This window comes from Macaca fascicularis, chromosome 1 (genome assembly GCF_037993035.2).
Source record: "Macaca fascicularis isolate 582-1 chromosome 1, T2T-MFA8v1.1".
In the NCBI taxonomy this organism is placed as follows: Eukaryota; Metazoa; Chordata; class Mammalia; order Primates; family Cercopithecidae; genus Macaca; species Macaca fascicularis.
Window position 1 is genome coordinate 142,571,561 of NC_088375.1, and position 25,200 is coordinate 142,596,760.

Sequence of the window (25,200 nt, forward strand, 5' to 3'; positions counted from 1 at the left end):
ACCTGGCTAACCTTGGTGGAGGAAGGAAGAGAACAAATACGCTAATGAATAATCCCACCTAATTTTGTTACATGCATAGATTGTTTTTATATATATATATTTTGAGATGAAGTCTCACTCTGTTACCCAGGCTGGAGTGCAGAGGCATAATCATGGCTTACTGTAGGCTTGACCTCCTGGGCTTAAGCGATCCTCCCACCTTAGCCTCCTAACTAGTTGGGACTACAGGTGTGTGCCACCATGCCCCGCTAATGTTTTATTTTTGTCTCCCTATGTTGCTCAGGCTGGTTTCAAACTCCTGAGCTCAAGTTATCCTCTCTTCTTGGCCTCCTAGTGTGCTGGCATTACAGGTGCATGCCTGACCTGTATTTACATTTTTGTCCCTGAATAAGGATTTCAAGAAAGCATTTTTGTCCTTTATTAGCAAATGAATAGATCTTCTAGATTGAGGTGACACTCTTGATGTAGGCTGCTTGGGAGGTATTTAGTTTTGCCTATTTCGCATATTTCAATATGTAACTTTTTTTTTTTTTTTTGAGACAGAATCTTGTTCTGTCGTCCAGGCTGGAGTGCAGTGGCCTGATCTCAGCTCACTGCAACGTCCTCCTCTTGGGTTCAAGCAATTCTCGTGCCTCAGCCTCCCAAGTAGCTGGGACTGCAGACGCCCACCACCTCTGCCTCCCGGGTTCAAGCGATTCTTCTGCCTCAGCCTCCTGAGTAGCTGGGACTACAGGCATGTGCCACCATGCCTGGCTAATTTTTTGTATTTTTAGTAGAGATGAGGTTTCACCGTGTTAGTCAGGCTGTTCTCAATCTCCTGACTTCATGATCTGCCTGCCTCAGCCTCCCAAAGTGCTGGGATTACAGGTGTGAGCCACCTCCCCCGGCCATAAATATCTTGAAAGAAAGTTGCTAGGCCTTTTTTGTTGTCATTGTTTTTTGAATGCCAGTTTATGAATTTGAACTGCCCATTCTCTATTTTTGTCTATCAGCAGTTTCATTTTGTCTCATTATTGAAGTGCTATTTGCCTTTTAGCCTTTCTATTACAATGGAATAAATGGAATTGACTTAAAATCTCATTGAGAAGTAGTAGAAATGCCCCCCCCCCGCCAAAAAAAAAAAAAAAAAAGAGAAAGAGGGAGAGAAGAGGGAGAGAAGCGGCTTGATGGAAAATATGCTGTTTTGATGACAAGATATCTAGTCTCACCTTGTGGGTTTTAGGCTGGGCTTTCTGCCTTCATTGATGCCTGGGTCAGACTGAAAAACACAACTGAAGAAGGCACTTTATGGGAAAGGAGTGAGTTCGATGGCCCTGTCCAGCCTTGATGAATTTGATAGTGAATCAGTTTTGCTTCAGATCTTCCTTTTCCTATTTCAAGCCTTTGGGAAAATATACACACAAGTGTATATATATTTGAGTTGAATACACACTCAAAGCTTTGCCGAGGTAGAAGGGACAGTAGAGTTACAGATTTTTTTTTTTTTTGATACAGAGTCTCGCTCTGTCTGTCACCCAGGCTGGAGTGCAGTGGTGCCATCTCGGCTCACTGCAACCTCTGCCTCCTTGTTTAAGAGATTCTCCTGCCTGGAGATGTAGGCTTGACATAGGCTGTACTATTTATAAGCACGAGGCAACTGATAAATAGTACAGAGGTACGGATGCCTTTTTGGTGTCGAAGGTTTTTGGTTGTTTCCCTTTTGCAAAATATAGTAGATCAAATGAATGAAGAAGAAGAAGGGAAATTTTTTTTTTTGAGACAGAGTCTCACTCTGTCACCCAGGCTACAGTGCAGTGGCAAAATCTTGGCTCACTGCAACCTCCGTCTCCTGGGTTCAAGCAATTCTCCTGCCTCAACCTCCTGAGTAGCTGGGACTACAGGCACATGCCACCACGCCCAGCTAATTTTTTGTGTTTTAGTAGAGATGGGGTTTCATCGTGTTCCCCAGGCTGGTCGTGAACTCCTGAGCTCAGGCAGTCTGCCCGCCTCGGCCTCCCGAAGTGCTGGGATTACAGGTGTGAGCCACTGCGCTTGGCGGAAAAAAAAATTTTTTATGTGCTAATATCTGATATTTTTTCTCTGTAGGCCCAGCATACTTTATAAAATGATTTTTTGGGCATTCTGGATGAGCTGAATTTAGCTCATCTGGGTAGTTATAACAATGATGAATATCTCAAATAATTACCGTGTGTCAGGCCCCAAAGTTCTTTACATGTATTATCTTATTTCATCCTCATAAATACTCTAAGAAGTATAGATACTTTGATTATCCACAGTGTATAAGTGAGGAAATGGAAGCACAGAGAGGTCAAATAACTTTCTTAAGGTCACACAGCTAATAAATAGCAGGTGGAACTATAAACCTACTTATACCAGGTCTGGAGATTGAGCCTTTAGGCCTCTATACTGTGAGGAAGGATTGATTTGAAGGGCCTTTGTTTGGAAAGAATGGTAATAGGTTTGTTTTGAGCCATTTATGTCCTCCTGAAATATTAAGTAAATCATTTATTCACTGATCCCTGCTAAGTACAAAGCACAGTAATAGTCACTTAGGGATATACATGCAAAAAATGTAAGATTCATTCCCACCCCACTTTTTTTATTTTTGGAGAGATGGGGTCTTGCTCTGTTGTCCAGGTTGGCCTTGAACTCCTGACCTCAAGCGATCCTCCCACGTCGGCCTCTCAAAGCACTGGGATTAAAGGTGTGAGCCACCATGCCCAGCCACATTCATCCCTTCTTTTGAGTTGCTCGTACTTTAGTTAGGCTTATAAAATATAACCATATGACCAAATAATGAATGTGTGGTGAAAGCCAAGTAAAACCCAAAGACCTCAGAGGGGTCATGAGGGGGAGCCCTGTGGGTCAGAGCAGCCAGGGAGGGCTTTGTGGAAGCTCTAGATCTTGAGCTCTGTCTTGAAGACTGGGCAGAGTCTAGGAAGAAGAAGGCGCTGAGTTGCAGATGGGAAAACCTGGCCTAGTACAGAATGTGGCATTTAGGTGCTTAATTTTTTTTTTTTTTTTTTTTGAGACAGAGTCTTGCTCTGTCGCCCAGGCTGGGGTGCAGTGGCCGGATCTCAGCTCACTGCAAACTCCGCCTCCCGGGTTTACGCCATTCCCCTGCCTCAGCCTCCCGAGTAGCTGGGACTACAGGCGCCCGCCACCTCGCCTGGCTAGTTTTTTGTATTTTTTAGTAGAGACGGGGTTTCACCGTGTTAGCCAGGATGGTCTCGATCTCCTGACCTCGTGATCCGCCCGTCTCGGCCTCCCAAAGTGCTGGGATTACAGGCTTGAGCCACCGCGCCCGGCCTTTTTTTTTTTTTTAATGATGACATGGAGAGCTGGTATGGAAATGTAGCAGGAGGTCTATTTGGAAAGAAGGATGGAGTAGATTATGAAAGATCTTAAATATCATAATGAGGCTTGTGGATTTTATTCTGTGGTTTGGATGCTCTCTTCTTCCATCCCTTGGAGCCAAAGGCATGCACTATTTAATCTTGGAATTCAAACGGTGGCCTCAAACAGTGAGGCTGAGTATGTAGCCTCATTAGCTTCAGACCCAGCAGTGCTCGGCTCACAGGCTGTCATTTATCAAGGGCTTGATCTGTGCCAGCTAATTTATTTTGTCTTTAGAAGACAACTCTATGAGATGGCTATTCTTATTATCATCACCTCCATTTTACAAACAAGGAAATTGAGACTCAGTTTGGTTAACAATTTGTACAAAGTCCTGGAACTAATAAGTGACAGAGTTGAGAGTTGAACCTGGCAGTTTGGCTATAGAATCCAGCCCATCAACCACTAGATCCTCCTCTAGGGAGGAGACCCTCTGTGTGGGATGAATAAACCTCTTCTTGATTGATTAAATACCAGGTGAGTAGCTACCAGTGTGACATCCTGGAACCAGATTCAGCCCCTTTGGCCTCAGAAGAGACAGACATAGGTCGTCGGAGCAGAAGGACCCTCAAGTAATGGGCCTTCTTTATTTGTATTCTCACTTAACCAAAGTGGCCTTAAAGCTGTAAATTGGTGGGAAGGTGTGGAGGTCTGGTAGCAGAGGGGTGAAGGTTGTCAAAGGCCTCTTTTTGGTTATATGGCCAGAAGAGGGGCAGAGCACAAGGGAGTACATAAATTGAGCCCAAGTTAGAATCATGGGAGCCTGCTTGTTCCAGCTCAATGGGTTTGTCTGGGCCTTCGGTGAAAACCTTTCTTTCCTTCTCTGCCTGTGGTAGAGAGTGAATGAAGGAGGTTGGGGCCGGGTGGGTGAGGGGAGCAAGCCATATCCCAGTGTTAGTGTTGTTTTGTCAAAACTCATGCTTTTCGGCTGGGTGCGGTGGCTCACGCCTGTAATCCCAGCACTTTGGGAGGCCGAGGCGGGTGGATCATGAGGTCAGGAGATGGAGACCATCCTGGCTAACACGGTGAAACCCCATCTCTACTAAAAATACTAAAACAAAATTATCTGGGTGTGGTGGCGGACGCCTGTAGTCCCAGCTACTCGGGAGGCTGAGGCAGGAGAATGGTGTGAACCCAGGAGGCGGAGCTTGCAGCGAGCCGAGATCGTGCCACTGCACTCCAGCCTGGGTGACAGAGCGAGACTCCTCTCAAAAAAAAAAAAAAACAAACCTCATGCTTTCCCTCCCCTCCCTTGTTCCTTTGTTATCATATAGCACTGTTGAGGGTGGAGGGTGGACTGTGCTCTTGGTGAATATGAGCTGTGTAAGGACCGTAATGCCTCCTGATTGGAAATTAGCTTAGGTGATTTACTTTGGGTTAAAAAAAAAAAAAAGAGAGAGAGAGAGAAAATAAATACAAGAGATTTATTGGGGTTAAAAAGAAAAAAGAAAAAAGAAAAAGAAATTATGTTATTTATTGGCCTCTTATCTTAGATCCTGTAATCTACCTAATGTAAGAAAAGTGGGAAGTTTAAAAAATAAGTGCTTGATACTATGGGCTTCAGTCTAAGTTTTGCTTTAAAAACTCTTTTATACTTGTGTTGTAATATTAATATTATTGAAAATATCTGCTTTCCAGGCTGAAGTGATTCATTTATTATTCTAGTTCTGCTTTGCTTTCCTCCTTTGTAATTTGTGATAATTGTGCTTTTCTTTTCAATACAAAAAATGGATAAAAATAAAAACTTGAAAAGGCAAAAAACAAAAAAACAAAAAAAAAAACAAACCTCCCAACTGTTCTACACATCTTTAAAAGATACTCACTGCTGCCTCTGAGGCTTGCCAGCATTAGGCAGGGCTATGTTTCCAGGAGTTTTAATAATGAGAAAAAGAGGCACGCATGGAGAATTCAGGGAAATCGGTTTGATTGGAAGGGCTGGACTTACCACTGGCCCCTTGTGCCAGGTCAGAGGGGTGCTGCTGAGGTGAGCTCTGCAGCAGTGCTGCTGGCGTTGATGCCAGTGGGCTACTGGTGGAACGGCTAACTTCTTCATTCCACTGTCTCAATTCAGTGCCCAGATGTGTCCTTTTGGAAACTTGCCTGCAACCTGCACATAGATTTCTATTGAGAAACATTTCTTTCCCTCTCTACTGGATGTACCTGGAATTCCAGGTAGAGTGCACAGGAAAATCGAGATGCTTTTAGTTTGAGCTATTTTCCTGCTAAGAAAGCTCTGAACTCTTTGTGTCTATGGGAGGCAAGCTGAGATACCAGCTGGTTAATACTTGGTCTAGAATGGGACAAGCTGGCAGCCTTGGGTAGAGTCTAAACTAATAATATCATACTGTATTTGTAATCTTAAAAAGGTTTTTATAACAAGTATTTCATTTGATCCTCACAGCACCCTCTGGGGGTAGGCAGGCACTATTTTCTTCATTTTCAGAATGAGAATAATAGGGCTTAGAGAAAGTAAGTGATTTAGAAAGACAATTCAAGTCTTGGTTGGACCGGAACTTAAACATGCTTTTGCAGACAAACTGCACCAAAAAATCTTATGGTCTTTTTGGTATAGTGTATCCTTAGCACCTCTTGACAAATAAAAATTGTACATATTTATGGTGTACACCATGATGTTTTTATACATGTATACATTGTGGTGAGTAAATCAAGCTTTGTAACATATGCATAACCTCACATACTTATCATTTTTTGTGGTGAGAACACTTAAAATACACTCTCAACAATTTTCATATGTAAAATATATTATTTTTTTCACATTTTTATAGGGGGCTATAGGGAGGGGGCCTCCTCACTGTCAAGTGAGGTGGTCACAGTTTCTTTGGCAGCTCCAAGCTGGACACTGGGGGTCCTGGAGGTGGCTCTGCATGTCGGCATGTTCCTACCGTCTTGGGGGGGCACTAGATAGTTGCAGGGCATTGCCCGGTTGGTCATGATGTTGTCCTTGGTAGGGACTGAGTATTGGCCCCCATGGTGAAGGACATGACTGGCACCAGCTCCATGGCCCAGGCATTTTTGAGGAAGGCATGAGTCCTAGAGGGGTAGGTGAGGGGGTGGATCACCTCTGCAGGAGTCATGGCCATCTTGGGCTCAGTGGTGGCAGTATCTACTATAATACCTTGTTATTAACTCTAGTCACCATGATGTACAGTCAATCTCTTGAACTTATTCCTCCTGCCTAATTGAGATTTTGTATATTTGACCAACATGTCCTCAGTCCTCCACCCCCACTCCCCAACCTCTGGTAACCACCATTTTACTGTTTCTATGAGTTTGACTTTTTTTTTTTTTTGCCGGGGGGATGGAGTCTCACTCTGTCACCCAGGCTGGAGTACAATGGCATGATCTCAGCTCACTGCAACCTCTGCCTCCCAGGTTCAAGTGATTGTCCTGCCTCAGCCTCCCGACTGGGACTACAGGTGCGTGCCACCACACCCGGCTAATTTTTGTATTTTTAGCAGAGATGGGGTTTCACCATCTTGGCCAGGCTGGTCTTGAACTCCTGACCTTGTGATCCACCTGCCTCGGCCCCCAAAAGTGCTGGGATTACAGGCGTGAGCCAACATGCCTGGCCATGAGTTTGGCTTTTTAAGATTCTGCATATAAGTTTGATCATATACGATATTTGTCGCTCTGTGCCTGGCTTATTTCTCTGAGCATAATGTCCTCCATGTTCATCCGTGTTATTGCAAATGACAGGATTTCCTTCTTTTTTAAGACTGTATAGTATTCCACTGTGTATATATACATTTTCGTTATTCAATTTATTCATTTATCCTGTACTTGAAAGAGAAATCCTGGATTTGAGTTAATGGCCTGTGAACCTCAGAGGTGGTTCTGCCATAGTTATCTCCTGTCTGCCAATCAAGTGATCGAAGCCTGTAAACTCATAAGGGCAGGAAGGCTGGAGGGTGCCGGCAGGGGGCTGCCACCAGGGAATGTAAGGATAGAAGATGGATAGGCTCAAAGGTTCAAAGCAAACTGAAAAAAAGCGCCCCCGCCCCCTCGACTTTTTTCTTTTTTTTTTTTTTTTCGCCAAACCTTAGGTCTTAGAACAGAGCTAATTGATTTGGTCTGTGATTATTATTGTTTTTAGCTGATTATTTTATCTTATTTTTATTTTATTTTTTTTTTTTTGAGACAGGGTCTCACTCTATTGCCTGGGCTGGAGTGCAATGGCATGATCATGGCTCACTGCAGCCTTGACCTCCCAGGTTCAAGCCGTTCTCCCTCCACAGCCCCCCAAGTAGCTGGGACTACAGGTGCACGTCACCATGCCTGGCTAATTTTTGTGTTTTTTTTTCTGTAGAGATGGGGTTCCACCATGTTGCCCAGGCTGGTTTGGAACTCTTGAGCTCAAGTGGTCCACCTGTGTTGGCCTCCCAAAGTGCTAGGATTACAGGTGTGAGCCACCATGCCCGGCCTTTACCTGGTTATTTTAACCAGTTTTATGTTTAATTCTGCTCCTTGATGCACAAGGAAAGGACACATTGTCAAATGTGATCCCAGTTGTCACCAGAGCACCAAACTTTATTTTAAAGAGCAAAGAACTGCTATTAAAAGACCTAGAGTGGCATGGTGGTGACTGCCTGTAATCCCAGCTACTGGAGAGGCTGAGGCAGGAGAATCGCTTGAACCTGGGAGGAGGAGGTTGTGGTGAGCCGAGATGGCACCACTGCACTCCAGCCTGGGCAACAAAAGCAAAACTCCGTCTCAAAAATAAAAGACCCAGAGTGGATAGGGTAGCCTGCATTTTAGAGTGTATTCCCTTTGAGGATATTGTGCATAGCCAAGTGTGATGAAGCACCTCCCTGTCTACCTTCTCCATTAGATTTTTCTGCAGAAACTGCATGTGCATGCATGCACGTGCACACACAACACACATGCGCATGCGCGCGCGCGCGCACACACACACACACACACACACACACACACACACGCACGGGAGTTGAGGCAGTAGTTGAGAAAAAGGTGAGTTCATTTCTCAAAGATTCCCTTGCCCTGTATGGACCTGTGTGTGTGTGTGGAGGTGGGGTGGATAGCCTAATGCAAGGCCTTTTACTTTTTTTTTTTTTCTGGGACACGGTCTCACTGTTGCCCAGGCTGGAGTGCAGTGGCACAATATCTCAGCTCACTACAGCCTTGACCTCCCGGGCTCAAATGATTCTCCCACCTCAGCCTCTTGAGTAGCTGGAACTACAGGCATACGCCACCACACCTGGCTAAGATTTATATTTTTAGTGGAGACGAGGTTTCGCCGTGTTTTCCAGGCTGGTCTCAAACTCCTGAGCTTAAGCAATCCACCCGCCTTGGCCTCCCAAAGTGCTGGGATTACAGGCTTGTAAGCCACCGCACCTGGCCCTTTTTATCATTTTTCAAGGAGAGTTTACTAATAACTAGTTGGGCAACTGAATGTGCATATAGTGGAGGGGAGGATGTTTACCAAGAATGAGTAAGATTTATTCCTAGATTTGACGTTAGCCAAGTCAAGAGAATCCAGGTTTCTCTTTGCTTTGCATCTTTATCGTAGGCTGTATAACTGCCACCCAGCTTTCTGGATTTCTGATTGATTTGGATTATTTTAGGACAGCAGTGATGGTGTGTTTTATAGTGATCAACACTTCCATCAAGACGCAGCTTTATCTATATGTGCCTACACAGCTGTTTAATTGCTAAAAGCTTATCCTTGCGTACGGTTGTGTATCTAGGAAATTAGACTTTCTCAGCTTGTTTGCTTTGGTAATTAATCCAACTCTGGGGGTGTCTTTATCACCCCATAGAGCTCTGAGCTCTGAGCACGCTGATTTTGGAAGTGTAGGAGCAGGGAGTGTTCTGGGAAGTGTTCCGGGAAGTGTGCCAGCGAGAGGCCTTCCTTTAGGACTGACCCTGCTCGGCACCGAGCCGCATGATTGGCCCATCGCGCACCACATCCATGGGAGCCACCGACTTTCATTTTCTTTAAAACAATCTCTGCCAGAATGGCCTAAAAAACATCTGTCCTGAACTTCAAAGTCACATTTTTGTTTTCGGAGAGGGCACTGTCAATCAGGTGGAGTTCTAGGGGCTGAAAAATGCCCTAGCTCTTGGAATGTTCCTTCCAAGGAGTAGGAGCAGGTGTTCTGGGGACTGAAGCCCAGCTATTCCCCTGCCCTCCCTTGCCAGCTCTTAAAAATCTTTAAAAAAAATCTACAGTGTAATGTGGAAAATTTTACTACCTTCAAAGGAAAATGTTGATTTAAAAAATTATTTTTAAGTTACTCTCTTCATTGGCAATGAGGGGAACCATATATGGCAAAAGGAAAAAGTCTTGATAAAATTGCTCTGTATTCTTTGTTTTGCTTCCTTTTGTCCTCATATGCCTGAGTAACTGCGTCCTAGTCCAGAATATTGACTGGGGCCATCTGAGTAACACCTCCCTTCCTTCCTACTCTCCTACCCCACCCACAAGGATACAGGATACACAGGTAGCATAGGCCTCAAGGGAGGGCAGAGGTTCAGCCTCTGGAGTCAGCCCCTGCTCTGCTTTTTTTTTTTTTTTTTTTTTTTTTTTTGAGACGGAGTCTCGCTCTGTCACCCAGGCTGGAGTGCAGTGGCGCGATCTCCACTCACTGCAAGCTCCGCCTCCCAGGTTCATGCCATTCTTCTGCCTCAGCCTCCCTAGTAGCTGGGACTACAGACGCCCGCCACCGTGCCCGGCTAATTTTTGTATTTTTAGTAGAGACGGGGTTTCACCGTGTTAGCCAGGATGGTCTCGATCTCCTGACCTCGTGATCCTCCCGTCTCGGCCTCCCAAAGTGCTTGGATTACAGGCGTGAGCCACCGTGCCCGGCCCTGCTTTTTAATTAATCAATTAATTAATTAATTTATTTTTTAGACAGGGTCTTGCTCTGTCACCCAGGCTGAAGTGCAGTAGTACAGTCTTGGCTCACTGCAGCCTCATCTCCTGGGTTCAAGAGATCTTCCTGCCTCAGCCTCCTATGTAGGTGGGACTACAGGCACGTGGCACCACACCTGTCTAATTTTGTGATCTTTTATAGAGATGACATCTCACTGTGTTGCCTAGGCTGGTCTCAAACTCCTGGCCTCCAGTGATCTGCCCACCTTAGCCTCCCAAAGTGCCAGGATTACAGGTATGAGCCACCGTGCCTGGCCTCCCTGCTGTGTTGTTTTCATTATTGACCCCACTGGACTGCTACAGCATTTTCCTGTGACGAACTTTTCCAGTGGGATGCACCTGTGCATGACAATTATGTTGTTAAATTGCTGAAAGTTAAAGTTATAATACTACATGGTGAAGCAAAATGCTGTATAGCTCCTGCCCACCCTTATCTTTTCCTTTTGAGTTAGAGGACAGAACCACTTATCATTTTGCCTTTTCTTTAAACTTTGAAATAACTACTATGTTTTAGATGAAGACTTGTAGTCTGGTCAACTTTGAGTACCTCTTAAGATTCAGGTACTTTGCTAGCTTCTGAGGCACAGAAAGGGGAGAGATTTTGGAATTAGTGCAAAGAATGAGTTTTTTTCATCTTTTTCTAATACAGTTAAGTTTCCCAAAGTGTTAATTGATTGATTGATTTAACAAGGATTTACTGAGTACCTATTGTATTTCAGACACTATTCCAAGTGTTGGAGAGATAGCAATAAACAAAACAGATAAAAATCCTTGTCCTCTTGAAGCATGTCTCTAGTGGAGAGAGACCAGATACAAACAAACAGAATGCGTATTTCAGCAGGTTCCACGAATAAAAAGCAAAGTGGTTAGGGATTGTTAGCGGGGATTGCAATTTGAAGTAAGGTGATTAGGAAGGGCCTCACTAGGAAAATGACATTTGAGCAAAGGTTTGGAGGAGGTGAGCTAAGTGGATATCCGGGGAAAGAACATTTCAGGCAGCAGGAAAAGCAAGTGCAGAGGCCCTGTGGTGGAAGTTTGCTTGAAGTGCTCAGGCGGCAGCAGGTGGGCCACGTGGCTGCTGGAATGGGAAATCAGAGAGTTAACTGAGGGGTGGGAGAGGGTGCGGGTGTGTATAGCCCGGGGCATTGTAGGCCATCATAAGGTTCTCGCTCTGAATGACCATTGGAGAGTTTGAGCAGAGGAATGATATGATCTGAAGGATATCTTAACAGGACCACTCTGGCTGCTGGGTTGAGAATAGACTGTTGGGCAAAGGTGGATTTGGAGATACTGGCAAGAGATAATGGTGACCAGAACTGCTTATTAGAAGGAAGAACCCTTGGGAGTCATATGCTTAAGAAATTCAGAATGATGCTTTTGCAATTTTTTCCCCAACCTATTCCTTTTGAGGAGGAAAGTGGATAAAAATGTATTTCTCATATCAGTGGAATACTGTGCTGTAACCTAATATTAAAGATAATTACATCTATAGAACTGCAAAAGCTGAATCTTAAAACACAAAACAATCCCCCAAACCATCTAAAGAAAATCTGTGTTGTGAATGAATGTCCTTGAAAAATCGTCGTCTTAATAGCCTGAACCCTCTTTTCCTTGCTTGCTTACCCTCCTGATTTCCAAGTCTTGCTCTTTTCATTTCTCAAGGGGCCTGTTTTTCAGGATCATGAGTTTTGAGGGTCTCACCACCTTTTGCAGAAGTGCTTCTTACAGTGTGGTAAATTACAGTTTTAAAGAAATACAGTTGCATCCAGCTTTACATAGTAAATGTTTCTGAGTTGTGTGTCAACCTATTTTTATAAGTTAAACTACATATTAAATGTGAGCAAGGAGCATGATACAGCAGATTTTTTTCTATAAAGAAAATCACTTTAAAATACATTTTATAAGAAGGATATTCATAGTGGTTTTGCCAGAGGTGGAATATACCATCTTGTTTATGGAATAGGAAGTTTTGCTTTTGGAGTTTGAAGTTATAAACAAATATTAGGCTAGTGCTTTCTTAAACTTAGTATGCATGAGAATCCAGACCCAGGGATCTTGTTAAATGCAGATTCTGTTTTAGTAGGCCTTAATGGGTCAAAGACTGTAGATTTTTAACAGGCTCATAAGATGCTGATGCCGCTAGTCTGAGGACCACATTTGACAGCATAGGTCATCTGTTTTCTCAGTGCACAAATTGTAACACAGAAACTGCAAACACCTAGACAATTTCTTAGTGCCATGAAAGGGAGCTTGATTCTAGCATGCCTTTACAACAGCTACCTTGAACACCTTTGGTAAACTTGCTTGGGTCAGAGGGATCCATGTGCTGGAGAGGAAATTGGTTTGAGGCATTGAGTTCCACAGATGCCTTTAGCTCTCTGGCTGTAAGTGTGGTGCACCTGCAGAAACCAGGTGCATCTTCATTAGCTGGGGCTACACCTTGACATAATCCTAACAGTTGTTAAAGAAGGAATTCTCTCCCCCGCCCCCATTTCTTCCTTTTGTGTGCCTCTTTTGCCTTGTCACATTTCTTGCCTTGTGACTTAGTAGACCAAGGTAGGAGATTCGTGTTGGGTCACTGAGGGTGGGGACATTGGTCCAAGAAGCCGTGGCCAAGGGACTCTTAGGTAATGAGAGTTAGCGACTAAAAGTTAAAAGTTGAATATACCTCATTTCAGTTAGAAGGGTTCTAATTTTCTAGTTCAGTTTTCCCCCATTGACTTCCTAATTTATTCTTTTTTTTTTTTTTTGAGATGAAGTTACGCTCTTGTTGCCCAGGCTGGAGTGCAATGGCACGATCTCGGCTCACCGCGACCTCCGCCTCCCGGGTTCAAGCGATTCTCCTGCCTCAGTAGCTGGGATTACAGGCATGCATCACGACGCCTGGCTAATTTTGTATTTTTAGTAGGAATGGGGTTTCTCCATGTTGGTCAGGCTGGTCTTGAACTCCCAACCTCAGGTGATGTGCCCATCTCGGCCTCCCAAAGTGCTGGGATTACAGGCACAAGCCACTGCGCCACTGCACCTGGCCCTAATTTATTCTTATAATGAGACTCCAGGCTAGAGTTTTTAAAAAATTAACATTTTTTTAGAAGGGAAAAATTTCTGTAAGTTGTAATCGATGTTTATTAAGCACCCTGACACCATATTTATTATAAGTGGGGTTAAGACTGAGAATATTTAAGCTCTGTGCCTGAAAAGTTGTGTTTTAAAATAACTTTTATTTATTTACATTGCCATTGAGTAGTTTATAAGGTTTTCTGATTTGCTTTCTCCGGCCTCATCACTGTTGTTGCAGGGCAGCGTACAGTCTACATACAGCTCTGGAGCTTGCAGCAAGCCTCAGGTGGTGGTCATTCTGCTTTTGAAATTGAACCAGAAAAGTCCTGAGGAATGTAACAATGTTTTTTCTTTTTGCCCCCCTGCTAGCTTTTTTCTAGTCCTCCCAAAAATGTGTTTATCTTGCTGTCCATGCATGTGGAGCAGTCTGGAATTCTGTGTGGCATTAGATAGTGAAAAAAATAGATTTCCCACATGACTGAGGTTATGGGAGTGAGAAATCTTGGATTATGCAAGGACTGTTTGATTGGAAGAAGGACATTTTGAGATGAGGTTTATTTTGAGATATAGTAAAAAAAAAAAAAAAAAAAAAAACCTAGTATACAACTTTTTGTTTTTTACTAAACCAGTCCTTTTTGGGGGTGACAGGATGGGGTGTGGACTAGAAGCAATACCAAACTTTTAAGTGCCACATCTTCATTTGGAAGAAAAAAATGTCTTCAGGGTGAAAGAACAGCTTGAATGCAAAAAGTCTGATAGTTATATAATTTGAGAGTAGGGTCTGGCATATTATAGAGGACCCCGAGAGCCTGATCCAAGCAGCCTGCCATTTTCATCACCCTAGGATTATCTGTAAGGACAACTTTACTGTCTGTCACCTGCCAGGTCTCAGCCTGGCCCTTGTGAGTGCCAGGAAGTTTGTGTCCTCTGTTTTGCCAAGCTTAATTAGCTCTAGAAATACCCTCTCAAAGGCTGTCTGGCAGTGTTCCATTAATGGTATGGGGTGAATTCAAAAGCACTAATTAATTGTTAGATTATTTGCAAAGCCCATGCTGAAAAACCTAATGCCTGCAGGAGAAAGTTGGCAGAGAGACAGTACAGAGATTAGCCTGGACCTTACCCGGCTCAATTGCCTTTTTGGAGTTTGGCCAAGAGGGGAGTTGCTTTTCTTTTTGGAGAAGGGCTTGTGGCCATATTGTTTTCTAAATTGCCAGTGTACTGCTCTAGGCTCTCAGTGAGGGAGCTCATATGGACCCTTGCAGACCTAGAGAGCCCAAAGAGCATCTTCAAGAGGTTTGTTTATTTTTGTTTTGTGAGAGAAACACAATTGTTTAACATTCATTAACTAAATAAATACTTCCCAGGGGCCTCTTCTTAAATAGAGGAAAAGGAGCTCTAGTTTGTTGTGAAACAATTCAGGTTTTAAGTGTTAAATGTTCAAAGGAGCCAGGATCAGGGCTTTAAATAGTTTTTTCTTCTTAAAATAAAACAAATCAGGTTTCTCATTTCTTCTGTTTAGGTGGCCCAGGTCAGCAAAAAGTGAATTTTCCAACTGCTACTGCAGTTGGAAGATGCTATTTTAAAAAATCTCAATTTGAAATCAAGTGCATGCCAATTTAAGGCCAGGGTATACTATATGCAGGAAGGGAAGAAACAGGTAAACAGGTTTGCATTATTTTGCTACATTTGACATATAGAATGATAACACCTAGAATTAGCTCAGCTTGACAAATTGTGGACAAATAATAGAAGTCCCTGTCCCTCATAGATGAGAGAGATTTGAGGCTTTTGGAGCCAAGTGCCAGTTTCTGTTGACTCTGAGGGCAAGGGAGACAGCAGAAGATGAAAGTACAGAAGGATATTTCAGACTTATCTAAAAGCCAATTGAGTGTTATATAAGGGAGCTGTGTGTAGCTCTGTTTGAAAACATCCATCCACAAATCTTCCAGTTCCTGGGCCTGGCCCTGCCTCCTATTGACAGGCCTCAGCGTCTTTTTCTTGTCCTTTTGGGCTTGAGCAACATGTGAGTAAGTACTTATGTACAAATCCCAGACCAAATCTTACTTTATTAACATGATTCAGAAGAAAAGAATTCTAATGAAAAATTTCAGAGGACTGTGCCGAAACATTTCGTGATATTGTCAGATCTCCCTGAACTCAGGAAAGGCCCCCAAAAATCTATTATTTCTGTTTATTACTCAACTTGGAAAAAGTTTACAAGAATGCCTCAGGAGAGTATGCACTGGTTGAGGAATTTATTCCTGAGTGTACAGCATCCCCTACGTTTACTCTGTGTGAGGCTGGCTGTCCTGAAACCCTGGGCAACCTGCCTCCTCCTCAGCCAGCAGGCCTAGAGTAGCAGCTTAGTATTTTTAACCCTTTCTGTCAGATGATTCCCAGCCAACTTTATGAGTTGATAGAAACACAGATCTGAGAGCTGTGAGGAATTATGAAAGCCTTTGAACTGACAAAAGACACAGATTTTTCTTTACTGCTTTATTATGTTTAAAAGGTCTCATTATGCTTTTATTTTGGAGAGTTAATTCTGTATAACAATGTCAAGACCTACTTGTATATCCCAGTTAGGTTGTGAGATACCATGAATAATGTTACAACTAATAGTTAAATTGAAGACTTTAAATGATTTTCCTCAAAAAGATAAAACAAAATTCTAGGTTATTCTAAAATAACTATGGTTATTTGCGTTTAAAAATATTTCAAAGGGAGAAAGAGGGGTTAGGATTACAAGAGATAGAATGAAAAGTGCTCATAATTTGTTGCCTGTAGTATCTGTTCTACTATTCATGAACATGGTACACCCATTCATTTATTTAGGTTTTTCTTAATTTCTTTCAGCACTGCTTTTGTAGTTTTCACTAGTTTATTTTGAAGACTCTAGTGTGTCCAAATGTGAACAAGATTCATCATGTCTGTCTTATTAAATTGTGTTTGAGAACCTCTGTTTTAGAGCTGTAATTCTCTCTGTTTTAGAGCTGTAATTCTATCCTCTTCAATCTACTCTTCATTAATAATGATGAAAACTGATACTCCCTTTGACTTTCCTGGAGGGTGAGCTCAGGGATGTGTAACTAAGGCTACTTGCTAAAGTGAGTTACTGGCCTGGCTACCTTTGCTCTAAGTTGTAGGAACTGAAAGCTCAGTGTGTACTGTAAAAAATATGTTCTTTAAGGCTTAAGGCTAATGTTGCTGAGCAAGAGATGTAGTAAAATGAATATCCTTGTTCCTTTGGACTAGATGTCAGAGTTAGAGGCAGTTTTGGAACCCAAAGATAGGATGTTGTACCTTTTCATCAGGCTGTTGGGCTTTGCCAGCAGAGTTTCACTGGAACAGAGTCACTCCAGTGAACTTTCATTTTGGACTTGTAACAAAAGGATTTTGTAGAGATTTTACTCTCTGAATGTGGGTAATACCTGAGGGCTTTATGAAGATGAACAGTAACTTTGTTGGGTTTCTGCACTTTTATTTAGGGAAAGTAATTCTCCACTGCAATGTCAAGAGTGGTCTTGACAGAGACGCATGAAAAGTCAGATCGTGCAGTAGTTGTGACCTTGGGTTTTGGATTCAGGCACACAGGTTCAGGTCCAGATCATAGGCTGTATGACCACAGACTCAGTGTCCTCATTTGTAAAATTGAAGTATCAGTAGTTCCTATCTCAATTGCGTTCTTGTGAGGATTATAGATGAGATAATGCATATAAACCAGAGGATCATGTTTATTTTAAATGAAACTATTGGAAATAGTATGCTTTGAAAATGTTACCATAGCACTTACCTAGTTTGGGCTGCTATAACAAAGTCACGTGTAAGTCACCCATAGATTGGCTGTCTTAAAAACAACAGAAATGTGTTTTTCTCACAGTGCCGGAGGCTGTAAGTCTGTGATCAAGATGCCAGCATGATTAGGTTCTGGTGAGGGCCTCTTCCAGACTGTAGACTGATGACTTTTCATTGTATCCTCACATGAAAGTCTCAAAAAGACAAACTAGAGAGTTCTCTGGAGTCTCTTTTAAGACACTTATACCATTCACGAGAGCGCTGTCCCTATGACCTAATTGCTCCACCTGTTAGCATGTCCCATCTCCTAATACTATCACACTGGGGTTAGGATTTTAACGTACAAATTTTAGGGAGATACGCATTCAGTCCGTAACACATGGTGAACATATTTAATCAGTCTTTTAAGTTGCAGTTCTATTATTCAGGCATATTTTTGGTACAAAAATTAGATCTGATCCTGAAATATAATGTTGCTGTTAAACAGATTTTGTTGATACCCAGTTTCTTTATTTTCCATATGTTTTACTTACAGTAGTATAGTAGGAATACCACAGTGGTATAATGGGAATGATGAAGTTGGGAGAGGATGTGAATAAGAAGCACTCTTCCCCCCTACTTTTTTTTCTTTCCTTTTTTTTTTTTTTTTTTTGGAGATTTGAGTCCCAGTTTTGTGGTTTGCAAAGCTTTTGTTGCCTTATCTATACAATACTGCGAATTATACCTATTCCTTTGATTTGATGAGGATAAAATACATGTAAAGCAGCCAGAAGTTTATGGCACATAGTAGTAGGTCTTCAAAAAATTAATGTTTATTTAGAGAATCTATATATTTAGGAAAAGAGGGGGAGAGAGCTAGAACAACCTTATGATGGGCAGAATGCAATTGCTGTTTAGCTTTGTGCTCCCAATGGAGAAAAGGCAGGTCGGGGAATATCCTTGGGAGATGGCTGAGGAGCTGTTGGCTGAGCCAGGTAGATTTGAACTGGGCACCTGGATGGAAAAGACCTTGTTTTATTTTGAGGTAGTGACTTGGTCTTTAACTGGAAGTTATAGGGTAAAGATGAATCCTCAAGAACGGTGGCGGTGCCGAGGATCAGGACCAGTGGGGGACAGGAGAACCCAGGTGCAGTGGATTGAGGCTGTGTATTGGTAGTTTTCCTCATCTGTATGGTACCTCTAGGCTCAGTCCCAGTCTAACCACCCTATTTAAAATTGTAATCCGTCTCTAACCACAGAAACTCCTATTCCTTCTTATCTTGCTCTGTTTTTCCTCGTAGCACTTCTCACCTCAAAAGCTGTTTGTAATTTACTTATGTTTATTATTTATCTTCCTCCACTAAAATGTAAGCTCTGTGAGAGTCAAGTTAGTTTTGCTTTTGCTCTGGTGCAGCTTTTTCTTTTTTCTTTTTTTCTTTCTCTCTCTTTCTTTCCTTCTTTCCTTCTCTCCTTCTTTCCTTCTCTCCTTCTCTCCTTCTTTCCTTCTCTCCTTCTCTCCTTCTCTCCTTCTTTCCTTCTCTTTCTTTCCCTCCCTCCCTCCCTCCCTCCCTCCCTCCCTCCCTCCCTCCCTCCCTCCCTCCCTCCCTCCCTTCCTTCCTTCCTTCCTTCCTTCCTTGTCCTGCTCTGTCACCCAGGCTGGAGTGTAGGGGCACATTCTTGGCTCACCAAGTGACATCTCACCTTAGCCTGTTGAGTAGCTGGGGCCACAGGGGCACGCCACCATGCTCGGCTAATTTTTTGTATTTTTTGATAGAGATGGGGTTTCACTGTGTTTCCCAGGCTGATTTCGGACTCCTGAGCTCAAGCAATCCACCTGTCTCCCAAAGCATTGTGATTACAGGTGTGAGCCACCCCACCCGGCCTAAAACTAATTTATTTATTTATTTATTTATTTTTAAATTTTTTTTCGAGATGGAGTCTTGCTTCATAGCCCAGGCTGGAGTGCAGTGGTGTGATCTCAGCTCACTGCAACCTTCACCTCCCAGTTCAAGTGATTCTCCTGCCTCAACCTCCTGAGTAGCTGGGATTACAGGCCCACACCACCATGCCTGGCTAATTTTTGTGTTTTTAGTAGAGATGGGGTTTCACCATGTTGATCAGGCTGGTCTCGAACTCCTGACCTCGTGATCTGCCCGCCTCGGCCTCTCAAAGTGCTGGGATTACAGGTGTGAGCCACTGCGCCTGACCAACTGTTTTTATAATAATTCCATGATTGGGTTAACACTGCTCTAATTGTATAAGAGTGATATTGGATAAAACTGCTGGTTACTTAGCAGGAATCAAGGCAGTACTTCACTGGCACACACTTGCAGTAAAACATCTGCCAGTTTCCTTTAAGAGTGTTATAACCGTCAGATACATGTCTTTTCCTTATTCTATATGGTAAAATGGGACGTATGTATGTTGCATTTCTACATTCCAAAGTGTGATGATTTTCTTTAGGAAAAGCACTGTGCAGTTGTTTGAGTTGTGAGCTGATCTGGTCTGGTTTTCATGAAACACCATTTTACGTGAAATAATGACTGACAGACAATTGATGGTTATCCAGACTTCAGTATTGGCAGACATTTTTGAAAATGAACAAAGTGAGCTGGGCGCGGGGGCTCACGCCTGTAATCCCAGCACTTTGGGAGGCTGAGGCAGGCGGATCACCTGAGGTCAGGAGTTCAAGACCAGCCTGGCCAACATGGTGAAACCCCATCTCTACTAAAAATACAAAAATTAGCTGGGTGTGGTGGTATGTGCCTGTAGTCTCAGCTACTCGGGAGGCTGAGAATTGCTTGAACCCAGGAAGTGGAGGTTACAGTGAACTGAGATGGTGCCATTGCACTCTAGCCTGGGCAACAAGAGCGAAACTCCATCTCAAAAAAAAAAAAAAAAAAAAGAAAAAGAAAAAGAAAATGAACAAAGTGAACCTGTTAGTTCAAGGAAAACAACAGTATTTGTTGCCAATAATAAAATTTCATTTTTTACACAAGTTAAAATTTTGGAAAACTTACATCCGTCACCATGATTGTGACAGTTTCTCAATGGTTAAATACTTTTCTGATGAGATCAATGGAGATATTAACAAATGTGATTTTTAAAATATTATATAATGAAATATGTCTTATTTGGCAGTAAACCATTATTGTCCAGATGACCAATGCATGATGTTACAAAATCATGCATGATATTACAAAATCATGCATTGGTAAAATATTCCACATCTTGAGAGTACAAGATAGAACAATTTTTTTTTTAATGGAGTCTTTCTTTGTTGCCCAGGCTGGAATGCAGTGGCATGATCTTGGCTTACTGCAAACTCTGCCTCCTGGGCTCAAGTGATTCTCCTGCCTCAGGCTCCCAAGAAGCTGGGACTTCAGGTGCATGCCACCACACCCAGTTAATTTTTTTTTTTTTTTTTTAAAGTAGAGATGGGGTTTCATCATGTTGGCCAGGCTGGTCTGGAACTCCTGACCTCAGGTGATCCACCTGCCTGAGCCTCCCAAAGTGCTGGGATTACAGGCGTGAGCCACTGTGCCTGGCCAAAGCAAGTGATTTTTAAAAACTTTTTATTTTGACATAATTTTTGACTGACAGAAGGGTTGCATAAGTAGTACAGAGTTTCTTTAGACTTATCACTCAGCCTTACCTTATGAGGACATCTTACATAACCAACGTACAATTTTCAAAACTGAGAAATTAATCTTGTTATAATATTATTAACTAAAGTATAATATTTATTAGGGTTTCACCAGTTTTTCTATAAATGTTCTTTTTATGGTCCAGGTTCCAACCCAGGATCTCACACTGCATTTAGTCACCTTGTCTTCTTAGCCTCCTCCAAGCTGACAGTTTCCTGGTCTTTCAGTGACCTTGACACTTTGGGAACTACTGGAGAATGTTCCTCAATTAATTTTTTTCCTGACATTCTCTCAGGATTACGTCGAGGTTATGTGTCATTTGGAAGAATACCACAGAGGTGATGTCCTCTTTTCAGGGCATCAAATCGGGGATATATTATGTTGATAGTATTACTAGTTGATAGTAATAACTAGTATGTTATTACTAGTGATGTTAACCTTGATCACTTGGCTAGAGTGGTGTCTGCCAGAATTCTCTGGTGTAAAGGTACTATTTTTCACTTTGAAATTACTCGGTATTTTGGGGAAAGCAATGGATTTTAACGTTACGGAATATGAAAAATTTATTATGTAATTCAGATGCTACATTGCAACTAAACTTAAGAAATGATCATTTGTTGAGTTTAGGTGTAATAGCAAAGAAGAAATAACCACAAGTATGTAAAAAGACTTAAGATTTGGCCGGGTGTGGTGACTCACACCTGTAATTCCAGTACTTTCACAGGGTAAGGTGGGAAGATTGCTTGAACCCAGGAGTTTGAGACCAGGCTGGTCAACACAGCGAGACCGCGTCTCTACGAAAAATTCAAAAATTAGCCAGGCATGGTGGTGTGTGCCTGTGGTCCCAGCTACTCAGGAGGCTGAGGCGGGAGTATCTCTTGAGCCTGGGAGGTCGGTACTGCAGTGAGCCATGTTCACACCACTGCACTCTAGCCTGGGTGACAGAGTGAGACCTTGTCTCAAAACAAAAAACAAAACCAAAACAAAACAAAAGAAAAAACAAGATTTGAAACTTCCAACTGCATATACTGTATCTGTGTGAAGCCAGATTTTGTCATATCCTTCAACCAGAACAATGTATTGCAAAAAATTGAATGCAAAAGTAGATGCGAAAACCCAGCAGTCTTGTATTAAGCCAGACATTAAAGAGATTTGCTATGCATACGTCTTGAAATTTAACAAGAAAAGAGATTTGCAAAAATATAAAACAATGCTGCTCATCTCACCTTACATTTTGTTTCAGAAAATAGTTATTTTTCAAGAAAGATACTGTTTATGTTACAGTTTATTATGGTTGGTTTTTAGTGAATTAATACATATTTTAAAATTTTCTCAGTTTTAATTTCTATTGCAGAAAATGTTAATAGACTTATATTAACAAAATCTCTTTGGAGTCCTCAGTTATTTTAAAGCATAAAGGGATCCTAACACCAAAAAGTTTTAGAATAGCTTTTTTTTTTTTTTTTTTCTGAATAATACAGAAGAGATATCTTAGTAGGGGAATCTTTTCTTCTGGACCAAATAAAAATTTAATGAAGGACTCCACCAATGACTCTTGGCTCTTGCAGGGAAGTCACTCAATTATCAGTGTACTCAGCTGGCAGATGAGGGGGATTGCCTTGTACTATCTCCAAGTTTCTTTCAACCCCAAACTATATGATTTCAAATCACTATCATTGTCAGCATGGGCATTATGCAGCAATCACCTAAGTATGCTATTTGCTAGGTTAAAGATGAAGGTTATATGTAAGGATATAACACAGTAGTATTTGTGAAGCAGGGATTCCAGGGACTTTTCTTTTTGGGCCTGTAAAATTATTTCTTTCGCTGCTCCTTTAAAATAATAGAAGTTTTCATGATTATTAGATTTTACTGTAATGAGCAAGGGAAAGATTTTTAATTATTGCTGAATATTTTTGTCAATTTATGTATATCACAAATTTAAAAATGCATGATTTCTGAGAATTTTTCTGCTCTCGTGTGTGTGTGAACTTATGTGAATATTTGTAAGTATTTACATAAATCATTTAAATTTGTTAATGGGTCCTAAATATACCACTGATATGTCTGTTGAAGTTGACTCAGGTTGCATATCCATTATATCCTTACTTACTGGCCGGGCGTGGTGGCTCACGCCTGTAATCCCAGCACTTTGGGAGGCTGAGGTGGATCATGAGGTCAGGAGTTTGAGACCAGCCTGGCCAACATGTTGAAACCCCATCTCTACTAAAAATACAAAAATTAGCCAGGAGTGGTGGTGCATGCCTGTAATCCCAGCTACTTGGGAGGCTGAGGCAGGAGAATTGCTTGAACCCACGAGGTGGAGGCTGCAGTGAGCTGAGATCGCGCCACTGCACTCCAGCCTGGGTGAGAGACAGAGCAAGACTCTGTCTTGGAAAATTAAATAAATAAATAAATAAAATCATTACTTATAGTCTTCATGAAGTTAATTAGTTATTTTGGTTCTTTGGTTTTAAACAAAATTATTAGGTCTGTATTTACAAATATAGACTTAAAAATGTACCAGCTAGAATCTATTAAGAACCCCCAACTTTAGGCTGGGCGCAGTGGCTCACGCCTGTAATTCCAGCACTTCGGGAGGCCAAGGTGGGCGGATCACGAGGTCAGGAGATAGAGACCATCCTGGCAAACACGGTGAAATCCTGTGTCTATTAAAAATACAAAAAAATTAGCCGGGTGAGGTGGCGGGCGCCTGTAGTCCCAGCTGCTCGGGAGGCTGAGGCAGGAGAATGGCGTGAGCCCGGGAGGCGGAGGTTGCAGTGAGCCGAGATCGTGCCACTGCACTCCAGTCTGGACGACAGAGTGAGACCCCGTCTCAAAAAAAAAAGAATCCCCAACTTTGGAACTAACATTTTTCTTTTTTAGTTTAAATGAAAGGAGATTTGATGGCTTAGTTTTTTAAAATGGGGAAACAAAAGGGAGGGGAAGCCAGTAGTATCTTGTCGTGTTAAGTATCAGTCTAAATCAAATGTTAAACAGGATCCTGCATTCTTGTAAAGTGAATTTTGTAATGGAAACTGCCACAGTGGAGGGCCAGCTCTGTCATCATCGCCAACTTGAGCATCTCTGATATTTAGCAGAAATATAAATATCTAATGCAGCGTGTGTGTTATACTGTCATAGCAAAATGTTGTAGCTGATTTTGAGCCAGATCCTTACAGTGTTTTGAAGCTACTGCTTGGAAATAAAATTTGGAAGCTGAATTAACTTTGTGAGAGCTTCTACAATTTAGTAAACTATAGTAAACTTAACTTAGCATGTATTATAAATACAATAGAAATATAGAATTATATATAAAAAAGTTTCATCAAATTTCAAAGGTTTCTTTAAGTACTATTTTAGGATATTCATAGAACCCAATCTAAGAGGAAAATGCTCCTCACTGCCAGCAGGAGAGCTTAATGGAGCGCAGCGTTTTAGAGCATAGACATGACAGCCAGCTGCCTGGGTGCATATCCCACGGCTGCCGCTGAGTAGCTGTGTAACCTCTGTTAGCTTCAGTGTCCTCTGTAAAATGGAGATAATACCCATCTCCCTGGATTGTTTTGAAGATCTAATGAGACACTATGCTTCAAGTGCTCTGTTGTTCCATTACTGTTTAGTTAGCAATTGTTACGTTTTAGGTTATTTCTTCATGACATCTGAATTTTTTTTTTTTTTTTTTCCTTGAGACGGAGTTTCGCTCTTGTTGCCTAGGCTGGAGTGCAATGGTGCGATTTCGGCTCACCACAACCTCTGCCTCCCAGATTCAAACGATTCTCCAGCCTCAGCCTCCTGAGTAGCTGGGATTACAGGCATGTGCCACCATAGCTGGCTAATTTTATATTTTTAGCAGAGGTGGGGTTTCTCCATGTTGGTCAGGCTGGTCTCGAACTCCCGACCTCAGATGATCCGCTCACCTTGGCCTCCCAAAGTGCTGGGATTACAGGCATGAACCACTGCACCCAGCCGACATCTGAATTTTTATCTCATTAACAACATTATCCTCAAGTAATGTTTTAGGGTAAGTTACATCTGGGAAGATTTGGTATTCATAGGGCATAGTAGAGTTCTAGTGGTATGTTGGCTTTTCTTTTTTTTTTTTGAGATAGAGTCTCGCTCTGTCGCCCAGGCTGGAGTATAGTGGCACAATCTCGGCTCACTGCAAGCTCCACCTCCTGGGTTCACGCCATTCTCCTGCCTCAGCCTCCCGAGTAGCTGGGACTACAGGTGCCCGCCACCACACCCGGCTAATTTTTTGTATTTTTAGTAGAGATGGGGTTTCACCATGTTAGCCAGGATGGCCTCGATCTCCTGACTTTGTGATCTGCCCACCTCCGCCTCCCAAAGTGATGGGATTACAGGTGTGAGCCACTGCGCCCGGCCTATACTGGCATTTTAAGAATCCTC

The 25,200-nt window shown here is 42.3% G+C and overlaps 1 protein-coding gene across 6 annotated transcripts in view; it reads left to right on the plus strand.

The window, feature by feature from the left end:
• Positions 1-25,200, plus strand: part of TGFBR3 (transforming growth factor beta receptor 3) — a 206,569-nt gene that overhangs the window by 24,406 nt on the left and 156,963 nt on the right. The window lies entirely within an intron of this gene.